Source organism: Natator depressus, chromosome 3 (assembly GCF_965152275.1).
Source record: "Natator depressus isolate rNatDep1 chromosome 3, rNatDep2.hap1, whole genome shotgun sequence".
NCBI classification, from domain to species: Eukaryota; Metazoa; Chordata; order Testudines; family Cheloniidae; genus Natator; species Natator depressus.
The window spans coordinates 113,353,162-113,368,758 of record NC_134236.1 but is presented as its reverse complement, the minus strand read 5'-3'; positions in this window follow the sequence as shown (position 1 = coordinate 113,368,758).

Below are 15,597 nucleotides of genomic sequence, written 5' to 3'. Positions count from 1 at the left end.
TAATGGCTGGTGGAAAATGGACAGCAGAGCTTACTTGGACAATCATCTTAGGATACACCTTACTGAAATGTGGCACATGAAAGAAATTTTGGGGGGTAAATTCTTCGCATTCTGTACACCATTAAGTATTTGCCTGTTTCATCAGTGGGCCTTTTAAGCTGGCTTAGTTCAATTCTCAATACATCAAGAGCTAATCCCTCTATTTCTAAAATTAATTAAATTGTATCAATCTCTGCTAAACAGTTCATCAGGGTACAGTTGTCTGGATAACAATATTGTTGTCTCAGAAGCTAGAGAACTTGACACTAACTTTACTCAGCATTAGCTGCTTTTCTATCCAGTAACTGTCAAACTTTATTTCCCATATCAATGCCAATAAACATTAAAAAAAGCCTCCTTTCAGCACAAATTCCTTCCATTAACAGACCAAAGTAATGTTATTTTTAACTTCTGACAGAGGCACAATCACTACCACAGATTTTAACATGTGCCCTCTTGAATTTGGAAGTATGAAAACATCACACATCCCTGCAACTTGAGTGAAAGTAATATGGAAAGTGTTACATTGATGCTGCTACTACAATAAAATTGTTATAATAAAATTACACAGGGTCAATCAGCATAAATTAGTATCTGTAGAACAGTCTGATGAATAAGGCACAAGATTAGAAGACCTGGGTTCTATTCCCAGCGTAGTTCCTACCTTAGTGTGTGAATTTTGGCAAATCATGTAATCCGTCTGTGTCTCATTTCCCCCATCTGTAAAATGGAGGTAGTGACACTGACCTATTTTGGTAAGGGACCGTGAGATGTGCGGATGAAGAGTGTCAAGCGGTATTGTCTACTAAGTAAGACTCTGTCTCAATATGAACATATTGGTTGAACTGCGATATTACAGGTTATCCGGCCAGTCATGATATGGCAGTTTACTATTATTATTGGCACCACAATATCATGTTGATGGGCACGTTAGGATGCCTTTGCTAGCTGCTGCTATTATATTATTTATTATTACAAGCATTTATGACACCTATCATCAGAGTTTGACAGAATGGCCCCAGGTGGGCATGAGTCACTCTCCTGCTCTCCAAGTCTGCCCTATGAACAGCTCAAAACAGGGTGTGTGTCCTCAGACAGTACAGTAACTCAGTCATCAGCCTAGCTGCCGCACTTTCTCAACATTTGTGGATTGTGGTGATAGATGTGGTCTTTATTCCTCTCCTCAGCTTCAGTACAGTTAACTTTAGTGTGACCAGATGTCCTGATTTTATAGGGACAGCCCCAATATTTGGGGCTTTTTCTTACATGGACACCTATTAGCCCCCACACTCTCTCCCGATTTTTCATACTTGCTGTCTGGTCACCCCAGTTAACCTTAGTATATTTGCCTACTGTAACTAACTGGTTTGTTAGAAATAATGCCGTAAGAGGGTTAAACCTTTTAAAATTTGAAAATAAGCTGTTTTTCCTAATTTTTCTTAAGTGGTATGGATTGCTACTACACAACTGTGTCCACCGCCCCCCCCCCAAACCCTCTCAAAATCTGAGTGACATCCAATGTGTTTAAACTGAGGCAAGCTAGTGCCCATCCTGTGCACACAGAATGCCAGTTGGGCGGTTATATAGGATACCAGAATAAACATATGTATGTTTATATAACTGCACATGCATTTACTTTGGGGAATGTGAGTGTACCACAGGTAATCACTTCATGAGCTTGTCTCTCTCTCTCTGCCCCATCTCCCAAACATGAATTTCATAATGTTTTACCTGTTCATAATTGAAATCTCTTTATTGTACTAACAATTGCCAGTCAGAAGTTTGTCAGCAATTCTTCCTCTCTCTTTACAAGGAGTATTGACCGTTGCTAGGGTAACCCAGATACCTTCTGTGTGTGGTGAGAGAGAGAGAAAGAGAGAGATCTGCTCTACAGCCTCGGCTAAAAGACAGTGGGCTTTTAGGTCATCCGGTAGAGGCTCATGCACTAAGTGCCAGAGGTTCCCAGTTCAATCCCGCCTGCCGACGGCCGGGGTCTGTCAGCATTACACTGGAACCTGTCCAATTCCTCAAAACAAAGAGCAAGCAAACCCACAACTACTTTGTATTATACACAAAACCCTTGAGTATAGCGAAAATGGCCAGGGTTCTTGATGAGGAATTTGTGGGCATTATGTGATGCTTGCCACATGATACCAATTTCTAGCTGTGATGCTGGGAAATTGTTATAAATTATTTCTGTCAGTTCTTTTCTGAGACTGCTTATGAGTGTATATATATTAATAAATCAGCAGAATACTCTATAGCTTAAGTGCTACTATTCTACTTTAACCATGCATTCCTTCTTTTCTGTTTTTACACAGAGTTCCACTTCTTCATACAGTTAAGCCTGGACATATTTTTCTATTTTAAATTTTCCAATGATTTGTAAAAGGGAGGATTAAATTGCTGTAGGGCGTATTAAGTATTACAGTTCCGTTAAACTTGAATGAAGCAATGTAAATCTGGAACACATTTAATAAATCTGCAGCTTGATAAGCAACCTTTCCTTGCTGAATCTGACATTCCATTGCACTAATCAGCCATGTGAAAGAGCTGATGATAATTCTTTTATTCTTTTGAACTTTCTCACCCAAGGACTTGAAACAGCTGCAAGCTTCTTTTTCCCTTGGCGCCATATAATTTAAAACTACTTCCATAACCTTCTGACAAAGAGCGTCCAAGCTGGGTGCTGTTGAATCTGACGAGAAGTCTGTCCCAGAGTAGCACATGGATCCACATTCCAGACAGACATTTTTAAATCAGAGTGTGTGACTACACCAAGTTCAGGTTGGAGATGGAAGCCACAGAGAAAGGCATCTGCTTACTTTTACTCAGCATGTGGACTTTGGAGATGGAAGTCATACCAAGAGGGCACCTGGCTGTTCTGACTCCTCAGGAGGTGGAAAGAATGAAGAGAGAAAAGCTAGGCCATCCAGATCAACCTAAGAGAGGTTTGAGTCTTTAGTTAAACTTCTTCCTACATAACTGAAGGGAACTGAAGAACTGAAAATTCTCCCATATTTGAAGAGACCAGAGGACATCTCAAAGGTGATCCGTCTTTAAGCGACCAATGCAAGTCTCAGCAAAGTCAATGGGAGTTGGATCGGGCCCTGTGAGAGGCTATTGTGAAATGGTGTTATTTAAATACTAGAAATCAGTCTTAGAATCATAGGACTGGAAGGGACCTCGAGACATCATCTAGTCCAGTCCCCGTCTTTGATGAATAACAATTATTTTGGAAGTGTTTTCCCTTTTGTTATGATGTGTATATAGTGCGACTCTTTTGCATTTTTGATCCCTTGTGGGTTTTGTAGCTATATAACTCATACAATTTTGTTAGATTTAACAAGAAATTTGTTCTGTAATTTTCCTCACATTGTGCCCGCTGCTTAGAGCAAGTAAAGGTAATTAAGGAGGGAAGGAAGCTGGCTAATGCAACCACCCTGAAAGCTCACTCCTAGCACATCATCGATGGGTAGGATCACAAGCCTAATACTTACATGTGTTTATACATATATATAAAAATAAGGGCTATTTGGTGGAAGCTTAATTTTCCCTGTAAATATGAAACTTATATGCTTATTATAATCAGCATTTTGTCTGCTGCAGTCAGCTGGGACAAAATTAAATTTTCTCTTGGAAGTGACCTAGAAGGAACACACAACAAGTGAAGGCTCATCAATATCACAGATAGATGCATAATTTCAGCCAGCACGGGCCAGGGTTACTAAAGCCTAGTTTATCTTTTTACCTTTGCCTGTGGTCACCCAGTGAAAGGATCTAAGAGATGAACAATTGAAAAAAACAAGCTCCAATTCCTTCATTTAACAATATCATCTTGCAGAAAACTGTTCATGTCACTAGACTGTCAATAAAACACGCAATAATTTTTTTGTGGGCCAGCTGTCAATAATACTTTACATAACACAATGTAAAGACATGCTTTATATAGAATTATGTGGTAAGGTGCTTAAAGAGTTAATGTTGTAGGTCTCCCCAGACCCAGAAGGGATGCTGTCTCACTTCCAGGGTTATTTGTAAAGCAATCACACATGCATCTCTGTGCACTTGGTTTCTGCCTGTACCACAGCCTGACACATACTGATGTTTGCTTCTGATATGAAAGTCTAATCAACTGTTAAGAAGAAAGGAAACACCCGTTTCAAGTCACTTCATATTCAAAGCAGTTAAATGAATCAGCAGAATATTACAGTGCAGACTATCTTCTCTGCCCAAGAATGGAGGCTTTGCCATTTGATTCGGGCACAGCATGCATCATCTCAGGCCCAGCTCAGTTTTGAACGTACTGGAGAGTGTCAAGTGGGTAAGAGACAAAAAGTAGGATACAAAGAAAAAAATGACATGGTAGAAGTGAGACAGGTGGAAGGATAAGAGAGGAATTTGTGTGAGGGAGAAAATGCTAGAGGAGGGGGAATCAGGGAGGGCAAACAAAGAAGAGGAGGAACAGAGGTAGGAGGTGAACAGAGTGGGAGGTGGTTTGAGGATGTGGGAAAAAGAGAGAAAAGGCAGCCTGGAAGGTGAGTGAGAGAAGGCTAATCAAATAATGGAAGCTCTCTCTCCTTCTCAATTTGTAGTGAAAGGTGCCCGACTGGCAGCAATGGAGAAGGAAACTCTCTCCTTGTGTACAGAACAGACACAGCGTTGGCAGTGGTAGAACAAGATTCCCCAGGCTTTCCTGATGACATGCTTCCACGCAGGCTAAGTGACCATCTACCCAGTGCACACTTCACAGTCTCTCTTGATGAAATTGCCAGCAAGAATGACAGCTATGAATCATAGAATATCAGGGTTGGAAGGGATCTCAGGAGGTCGTCTAGTCCAACCCCCTGCTCAAAGCAGGACGAATCCCCAGCTAAATCAATCAATGACTGTATATTTCTTTTCACTATCCTAAATGGACCACCCTTGACCATCCTATTCCATAGCACATGAGACAGCTGTAAGTTAGCAATGTCTTTCCCCCTGGAGAGAGGCCCAAGGTTTAAAACACCCACTCTTTCTGTCCCAGGGTTCAAATCTCTGCATTTAGTCTTGGTGAAAATAGCTAAATTGGAACCTGTGACTTCAGTATGAAAGGCTTGAAAACCTATTAGTGGTCCCCAGTATAATCCCAAGGGGGAGTCTGAGAGAGGGTAGATCATTTAGCGTGGTGTTGGGCATGGTTCTCTGGCAAACACACAGGACTGGGAGGAGATCTAGGTTATATTTCTACCTGTGTCATGCCATGGACTTAACTTCTCCATGGAAAAGTGGGATAATGATATAGATCTATCTCACAGGAAAATGATGGGGCTTAATCCATTAGTGTTTTCTAAGGACTTTGAGATCTGCAGCTGGACGGTGATACCTATGCAAAAAGATCATTTATCATTATTGCCAAAATCAGTTTGAATGCAGTTTGGCAGTTTTTAAATTGGTTCAGCAAAGCCCCACCATGGAAAGGGCTTTGTCCAAGATTTTTAATTTAATTCCTTTCCCTTCATTGAGTCTTTAAAACAAATGGTGTATTTTCATTTTGCATCAAGACTCTTTTTCCATTTCTGACCCATCCAGAAAGCTTGTCCTTACAGTGATCTCCATAGAAAAGCCCTCTCCCAGCTTTTTCTTTTGCTAGATCCCCCATTTCACAGAAGCTCCCTGCTCTAATCTCCTTTCCCTGGCTTTCAGTTCCTGAACTCTTGCCTGCTGCCAGTCCTTCCTTCCCATTTTACATTCCATTCCCCCTTGCTCTGCCTTGTCCTTCCTGGTGACTCTTCTCATACACACACTCCCTTGGAAGGTAGATTAAATTCATAGGTTTAAGATCTTCTGCATCCCTCACAGTGAACTCATGGGTAGGACAGATATTCTGTCTTTCCACAAGTAGCTCTCAAGACCAAAACCAAAGCCCTTTATTGTTTCTCATCATATTAATAACTTGATTTGCCATAGGCACTGTAGGTTAATCCCATGTGTGTTAATTCATCAGTTTTGTGTCATGTTCATGATCACAATGCACCACAGGTAAAGATCTTCCACGTCACCTATGTTTTCATTGTCTTTTCTGGAAAAATACATATTTTGGTTTCGTAACTGTGTATATTCACATTCTTTACATAAAGCGCTGCAGGTGAATAATCAAACTGCAGCAGGGATGGTCTGTAGAAGAGCTTTAAAGCCTCTACAGCCTATTTTAAATGATTGTTGTGGTTAGGGCTCCCCCTAGTGCACATCAAAACATAAAAACCTTTTGGATTTATGACAACGTATTTAAAATGACAATTCCCACCACAAAACCAACAGCCTCTTAACACTACTGGCTGTGCCATACCTGTCCAGGGGCCAACAAAGAGCCTTTTCCCTTCATGACTACTGTCCTAAGTATTTTAATGAGCAAAAATAGGTGCACACATTTTCCTAGAGGAGAAGCCATTTTAAAGTGTTCTGTATCTTCATAGACAGCTGGGAGGGCGAGAATTCTACAGAATGCTGGATCAGAAGAGAGAGGTCACTGCATTTTTTTTAACTGAAATGTACGTCTGCTCCTGATTTTGAAAGTGAAGGCTCTGAGAGGATTGACTTGAGAAACTGAGATCACATCTCAAGTTTAAGTGCTTGTTTGTTTGTTTGTTGCAACTCTTGTAAATTCTCCTCCAACCAGTTATTTATTTTGGAAAGTGAATCTATACAGGAAATGGAAGAAAGCTGAGGAGCACAGCAAGATGCTCACCTCTTAACCATTCCACTGAAGACAATTTTTGTTCCCCCCTAATAAGTAAAAGCATCTCTGCCTCACATTGTGGAAAAGATTTATCAAAAACAGGATATTGGACCATCAAGAGGTAATGAACAGATGTGTTCCTTGAAAGCTTGGATTGCCTTTTAGTGGAGTACGAGTTTTTCACTTAAATGCTGAAACCCCAGTGGTGTGCAAACAAGGGCAGGGATAAAGGGAAGAAAAATCCTTCCACTGGGAAAAATGAATCAGCACAATGGCTGTCTTTGGCACCATTTAGGAGCTGGGGAAAGGATGGAGATGAGGAGGAGGAAAAAACTTTAAACAAAGCTGTCATTGGCAAGTCATTAGAAGAAAAGTGGGGGTCGAATCCTAGACAACCCTGCTTCTCTTTTGTAAACACGTATTATTATTTATTATATACCAGCAACGTTCCACGCTGTAGGAAACACAGAGGGAAGATGTGCTCCCAGCTCCATTAAGCTCACCCACCCAGAATACTTCCAGCATCTCACAGTTAGCTGCTTCCAGGATTACACTGTTGTAATTGCACCTTGGGAGGCGACGTGTGGTGCTCCCTGCTTATTAAACAATAATTATCTCACAGTTGCCTTGAGCTCCCCCCATCTATTGTATCCACCTTGTCGTCTCTCAACACAGACCAAGTCTGTAAGCTCTTTGGCCTAGAGACCATCTTTCCATTTGCGGTGCCCACCACATTAGGGCCCTGACTGGGAGATATTGGGGCCCGGAGGATTGTATATGATTGGTTAATTAATGTAGATAATGTGAATGTCTGCCCTCATCTCCTCCTGTACCCACTCCTGCTCCTTACACTCTGACCAAACTTCCCACATCATCATGCCATGTAACTATTTCATCCATTTCAGTCTTCTTCTAGGCCACAGTTTAGGGACAGGATTTTATAATTGTACTATAAGAATTGATGTAAACCTTGATTTCATTCTGCCAGCCACCCTTTTTGAATAACAGAAAGGAATGACTGTCTGAGACTGGGATCCTGTTTCCCATATGCATTACAATTAGGACCTGTTATAAAGTTTAGTTAGTAAAAGACAGGATTTTGTATTGTGTCTATGACAAATAGATTAGAGAAATGTTGAGGGCTTGAAGCCAATGTGAATCATTTTAGTTATAAGATTTAGCAAGGCTTACTTTACAATGTAGGCTGCTACCTTTGAAGGTTTCTGTGAAAGACTGTATGAATGAGGAATGCATGCATCAGGAAAAGATAAGATGTGAAGGCCATTGTTAACCAGATGATCAAGAAAGCAGGGGTGAAGAAGACTACGGAGACTAATCTTGCCAGAGAACCATCAATGTGCATCCATGATTGAGGAAGGGCAAATTGATGACCCTGAGGTGAAGGCTAGCACCCCTAAAGACAAGTGATTAAATCAATCTAGGACAGGATAACCCTCTCAGAAGTGTTTTGAAATGTTAACATCAGATGATAACACCAATCAAGGAGTAACCTGTCACAAATTGACACAGCAAAATCCATAGACTTCAACAGAGAAAAGGACCTATAAGAACAGGGTGCTTTGCCATGGGACTTTGGGTTCGTTTTGCCACTACTCCACGACCATCAGATCGTGACCGACAGAACCCGGCTCCCCTCTGTGACCAATCTGGCTGGCCACTAGATTGATCCAGACTCTGGACCGGTAACTATAAAAACATCAACTGGCAGGACTGTGTGCATGATGTGTATGTGTGTGTGACTGAAAAGCATATGTTACTGTTGCATTTTCAATAAATATGGTGTATTTTCCTTCTCTCTTATAAAAGATCCTGTGTGCTTTGTATAGCATAACAACAGTCCACACCTGGGATAACCTAATACTACTGGTCAACTTCCTTCAGGCTTTATCTTCAGGAAATTTCTAACCCCCCTTCTTCCCCTCCATTCCCACCTTATAAAAACTCTTCTAAATTCCATGCGGAGTAGTGGCCAGAATTGCAAAGCTTGACGCATGTACTTGTTTTGTTGACTTGTGTGTAACACTCTGGTAGTGCGCTATACTATTACGTAAGCCTGCAGTCCCAAGCTTTTCCGATGGTGTTTACCTATTCTGCTCACAACCACCAATTCCCAATTCTGAATCACTTCCAATTCAGCCTTCATAACTTTTCCATACAGATCCCCTGCTAGCACTTGGAAGCTACCAATAGGAGTAGTCAGTACGAAAACAGGGACACACCTTTTAACTGGATTGAAATAAATTGAATGAGCAGTATTTTTTGGAGGGACAGAATGGAAAAACAATAGATCAGGGGTAGGCAACCTATGGCGGGCATGCGAGCTGATTTTCAGTGGCATTCACACTGCCCGGGTCCTGGTCACCGGTTCTGGGGGCTATGCTGCTGGCCTGGGGTACTGGCCACTGGCCCCCTGTCAGCCGCGGTTCTGGCCGCTGGCCCCGCTCTGCCCGCTGCTGGCCCCGGGTCCCGGCCACCTGTCCGGAGGGCTCTGCTGCCGGCCTGGGGCTCTGCAGCCACCCCCAGCTGTGGCCCACTGGCCCCAGCCTGGGGCAGTGAGGGGTGCAGACAGGGGCAAGAGGGGGCACAGCTCAGCACCCCCACCTTAAAAATTGTTCCAGCACCACTGTACTGGGATATTTTTAAGTCCTGATTTGCTGTTTACATCACTATCATGCCACGTGGAACAGCACACTGCGTTTGACGTTGAGATTAGAATGTACATGCAAGAAGTGGAATCAGAATTTTCTGACAGATTTCAAGATTTCCAGGGATTTGGCCCAATGCTTTCTTTTCTAACTAAACCTGAAAAGTTCAACGAAAACTACTTGGATTAGTCTGTATTTCAGTGGATGGGTGTTGAAGATTTCAAAATGCAGCTCATTCAGTTAAAAAGCTCAGAATTGTGGGCATCAAAGTTTGGAGATCTGTGGAGTGCACTTGAAGCTACCGAGAGAGATTACGGGGCCTCTATTCTGACCTGCTGGACGTCCCTGCCAATGAAATTAAACTGTTTGAAGAAAAGTGTGTTTGCAATGCTTTCAGCATTTGGATCCACATACTTGTGGGAACCGGTATTTTCACACATGAAATCTGTCCTCTGTCCCTCTTGGAGCTGGTTAACAACTGATCACTCCGAAGCCTGTGTGCAGCTTAAAGTATCCAAATACGTGCCAGACATTGGAAAACTCAGCAAGGGGCAAAGGATCACACTAAACTGATTAGATCTGCATTTTAATTTAATTTTAAATGAAGCTTCTTAAACATTTTTAAAACCTTATTTACTTTACATACAACAATAGTTTAGTTCTAGATTATAGACTTATAGAAAGAGACCTGAAAAATGTTAAATGGTTTACTGGCAGGTGAAACCTTAAATGAGAGGGAATAAATGAAGACTCGGCACACCACTTCTGAAAGGCTGCCGACCCCTGCAAGAGATGCTTGTTAAAAAAAAAAAAAAGGGGGGGGGAACCATTCCCAGCTAACCTGGAATGATTGACATGCCCTATTGAGGAACAAGGGGAAACCTAGGGTGTTACAGCAGTCAGGCAACCATAAACAATTCTGATCTCTTGGCTTCTCAAGACTAGCTCCTCAGCAATTCCAGCACGAGGAATTTCAAACATTTTAAGGCGCTTACCTGATTCTAACCAATGCCATCTTCTGTGGTGAGGCTTATTGTTTGAAGAGCGTTGATGATTTTCTTGAGTCCAGACCCCTTTGCGAATTGGAATTTTTTGAGTATGTGAGATGAACCTCTTCCAGCTGAACTGATTCAGAGTGACCAATACCCCAGGGAATATTTTTTGGGGAAAACCCCATCCTATAAAGACGACACTATTCCATGTTGATTACAGTTTCTGCATTGCTCTTCACCAGGAATATTTGTATGAAAAATGGAATTTGGCTTCCTAGGAATTCATCTGTATCTGCACTTCATTTCCTGATTAACATAATACAAAGGGTAATGTTTTCAAAAGTGACCAAGTGATGTAGGAGCCTAAATCCCATTGACTCCTAAGTCAATTTTGAAAAGGGAACCATAGGAGCCTAAGGCACAGGTGCTTTTGAAAATTTTACCCAGTCTGTTTTTCTATGGGTCCTAAGCACTTGCATCTCCTGTGGAAGTCAATGGGACCTACAGATGGTTAGCATTTCTGAAAAATCCGATCACTTGGTACAATGCCCACAGAAGACAGTGGAAAAAACCTCCCATTGATTCAAATGGGCCCTAGGTTAGGTAACTAGATATAGATTTAGGTGACTAACTTAAGGCATATTGATTTGAGAAGTTTGGCTGTCACATTTCTATTGTGATTTATATAATCAAAGAACTCTACTAATTAATCCTCATGAAACTTCTGCATAGAGGGTAACTATTATGCGCCAATTTCCACAGATGGGGAAATTAAGATAGAGAAAGATTAAGCGATTACCCAAGGCCAAGTAATTGAACAGCAATCCTGCAATCCAGCTGTGTTCAGTCCACTAGACAACACTGTCTCTGCGTGATCATACTCTTCTTAGGACATCTCACAGTAAGTGACAGCTGGTGACCAGCATCAACAATGGAGGGTGATTTCACACAGGGAAAGGCACAGCAAGAGCAGATGAAGTTTTAGAAAACAGGGATCCTGATTTTATTTAAATCTCCTTTGCAATAAAGAACAAGGGAAAGCAAAGATCAAATTTTGGAGAGAAGTAGAACTCTATTTAAATGGAATGTTTTTCAAAGTTTTCTAGCGGATGTGGGTGGAAGCTGAAGTCTTGTCTATTTTGTGTAGACATTAACAATCCTCTGAAATGTGGTAGAGCTGTTCTTGGCCAAAACGTTTTCCCTCTGCCTCCATTCCCATTGTTGTGTAGGGCAGTGGTTCTCAAAGCCGGTCCACCACTTGTTCAGGGAAAGCCCCTGGCGGGCTGGGCCGGTTTGTTTACCTGCCACGTCTGCAGGTTCTGCCGATCGCGGCTCCCACTGGCCGCGGTTCGCCGCTCCAGGCCAATGGGGGCTGCGGGAATGGTGGCCAGCACGTCCCTCGGCCGTGCCGCTTTCTGCGGCCCCTATTGGCCTGGAGCAGTGAACCGTAGCCAGTGGGAGCCGCGATCGGCCGAACCTGTGGACGTTGCAGGTAAACAAACCGGCCCGGCCCACCAGGGGGCTTTCCCTGAACAACCGGCAGACCAGCTTTGAGAGCCACTGGTGTAGAGTACAGCCCTTGCTTCTCCTGTGGGAGTCAATAGGACCTTAACACTTCTGAAACAGCCTGCTCCCCAGAGCTGGATGCAGTGGTGTGGGTTGTATAAAATATGAGATGTGCTTTGCGCTCCTTCGGGATGAACAACTGTATACAAATGCCAATTAGTAATTAATAAAATAAAATAAAAATTTCAGAACAGCTACTTTTCTCCTCAGGCTAAAAAGGCCGCTTTCTGTTGATTCACAGAATATCATTTTGGAAAAACAGAGCTGACTACACAATAATTCCTTCTCCTCCTTCCAAGTCTCGAGTGATAAGGAGACATGTGCATTGGTGTTTGACACTTAATATTTAAAAGACAAAGTAGAGTTCAAGTTTGCTGAACTGTTTCCAAATTCCAATGAGGTTTAGCATGAAGAGCCCCAGGCACTGACCAATGGACTGTGACCTACAAGGGTCAGATTGTAGAGTCACTAGAAAACTCAGCTTCTGGCCAATATTGATAGGCCAAATCATGGTCTCCAGGGCAAAACCTCCTGGAGTTCCATAGTGATGTGGAAAAGTCAGGGAGTTTTCACACACAAGTTTCTGAGTTTCCATTGTGTGGAGTGGGGTTTTCACATCCCCAGAGTGAACATGGCCTTCCGACCTCACAGAGGGAAACGGCACACCTCTCAGCCCTTCTGTGGGGTACTCACCGCACAGACGGTGCTCGTCCCTACTATCCATACACCCAAAGCAGCATAGTGTCCTTGGAAACCATGCTCCCATTGACCCAGCCCTGCCCCCACCCTAGAGAAGGCATTAGGGAAGGTTTTCAGGATCAGCACAAACCTGTCCACAAGATGTTCGGCAGGAACGTCCAGAGGCTGGTTGCAATTGAGAAGCTGGCTCTTCTTCCCTCCCCACCCTCCAGGTTTTGGGATAGATACTTCTGAGGCTCCCTTCCTCTCCTTATGAACTTACCTGCCAATGTCGGTTGACAATTGTGCACATTTCAGACTTCTTCCTTAAAAATGAAGGGGTTAAATTCAACTCTTTCTTCCGACAGGAATTATGTCAACAGAGATGGCCCCAAATCCAATATTTGGATCAGAAACCAGCTTTAAAACACATACAGAGTTGAGATCCTGGGGTATTAGGTTCATCCCACAAAAGCTTTGCAATATTTAGAGCTGGGTTCAGCTTCTGAATTTCCCTCTACAAAGTGCTGGGTGGTCAGATGCAGAATTTTGGTCTGTGCCCATTTTCATTCATAAAATGTGTAAGATGCTTCCCAGAAGAGAGATAGCTCCTGCCCCAAAGAGCATGCACTCTATGCTGTAGATGTTACATAGCAAGTGAGGTCAAACAAACAGCAAAGGTGGGATGGGGTAAGGGAAGGTGATTGTTATAGTCGTAAGATCACTGGATTGTTAACTTCAGGCACACACACTTTTGGGGGGAGAGAGGTCAGAAACTGTTTTTTTAATATCACATTTAGATTGTAAACTCTTTGGAGGCAGAGATGGTCTTCTCGTTCTGTGTCTGTGCAGCACCTAGCACAATGGGGACCCGGTCCATGGTTAAGTTTCCCAGGCACTATTGCAACACAAATAATAACAACAAGCAAGATAATATAACAAGAACACTTTGGGGCAAAATAGCACATGGATGACCCTGCGGCATGCTGCAAGCACCATTGATTTGACTGGGATTTTGAGAGGAAGCTGTGGGTACATACTTGGGGGGTGGTTAAAGGGGCTGTTGTGCTGATCTAGTTCATTCACTATTTATATGATGTTTTTTTCTGCAGTCATTTGCAATTGCCTAGAGCTGTTTGTCTGGGTGTTTATTATTTAAACTCTAAACAGAGAATAAACAACAACAGCTAATCATAAAGGACAAAAATGGTTGGATGTCCCATTGGGACCTCATTCCTCACATTTAAGATTTTACATTGCTTTTACTGAATAAAAGATCCACGTATTAAAATTACTCAAAACCAATGTCCTGCCTTCAAAAAGCTAGTGGCCATTGAAAGAGAGGAGGGTTGGTCCATTGGTTAAGACGCAAGTTTGGGACTTGGAAGACATGGGTGCAGGCCTGTGCTTCGCCACAGACTTCCTATGTGACCTTGGGAAAGTCACTTAGTCATTCTGTGACTCAGCTCCTTATGTGTTAAATGGAGATTAATAATACACCCCGACCTTACAGACAAACAAATACTAAGGACTGTAAGGCACTCAGATACTATGGAAATGGGGGTGGGGGGGGGGGATAAAAGAACCTAAGTTAAATGGATTGATGGATCAATCTTGGGAAATGTATCAGGTACAGTTTACAAGTAGATCTGCTTGACTCTAAAATGGGTGAAAAAAGTTAAAATAAAAAAATACCTGCTCATTGATTTCCATGGGAATCAGGTCCTTATCTGCCGTTTGTTCTTTGGAAAATCTCCCCCACAATCTAGTCCTAACTGTGAATTTAGAAGCCCAACTTTAGTTACCCCCTACCCCCTACCCTATTTTTGTGTGTCACAAAGTAACCTCATTTAGAATCTCTTGTGATATTTAGGGCTGGATTCTCCCAGCTGATAAGGGCACTTGACATGGTTAATACACCCTCCCTCCTTCTGCTTACACAGACCAATGTCGCCCAGAAATTCCCAAATGAGAATTTCCTTTGTGTAGGAGGAACCTTCCTCATGCAGAGCTGGTATAGCAGCATCCCTCTTGCACTAATTCAGACTGGGTTTCAATTGTCTCCCTGAGCCTACTCCTTTCTGCTGTGGAGAATCATGACTAGAATGGGGAGATTACAGCAACTGGCCAGTTTGGGGCTTTACAATATTCCTTTCATTATTGAGACTCTCTATGTGTTTGTTTACATGGGGAGCTATTCTGGAATAGCTATTCCTGGTTAATTAGTCCTGATTAACTTGGTGTGGAATAAGGCACTCTTATTCCAGAATCAAGAGTACTCACACAGCGCATTAGGAATAGCTATTCTGCTTTAAATTTACACTTTATCTTAATCCAAATTAACTTCACAGGGTAGACATTCCCTAACTTTCCCATATCATCTTGGCATGGTATGAACCAAAGCTTATTATCCAGTAATACTTTGAATTTGCAGTATAGTGCACTTTACACTTTGGAAGTGTTGGGCAAACATTAGCTAATGATTCCTAGTCTCTGATTGTCTATAGCACTGAATTTGGAGGTAATAGGTTGGCAGTACCAGAGATCAACCTGGGTAGACTTTGTTCCGGCAGGCCATGAATCCAAGCAATTCCTGGTCTTCATTCACCAGTGAAGGCTGTCTCCTTGTGAAGATAGTAAAGTTTCTTGGGCAGGTTTGCAGTTTTGAAGCGTGCATGAAAGAATTAAAAAAAATTAACTCAGTGAAGCTCATACCCGAGGCAGCATTTGGTTTTAAGTCATGGTCCCACTTTGTCAACTCACTTGGTGAAACTGGATAGACACAAGAATAGCAAACAGCTTGTGTAAGGTCTCTGCTGGAACTTGAACCCTTACGTTTTATTTCTCAGGCCCCTGCTCTTATCAGTGGACAGCCCATCCCCTCTGGTCCTATCCTAATCCCCACATTTCTTCACAGAACAAACTTCTACGCAGT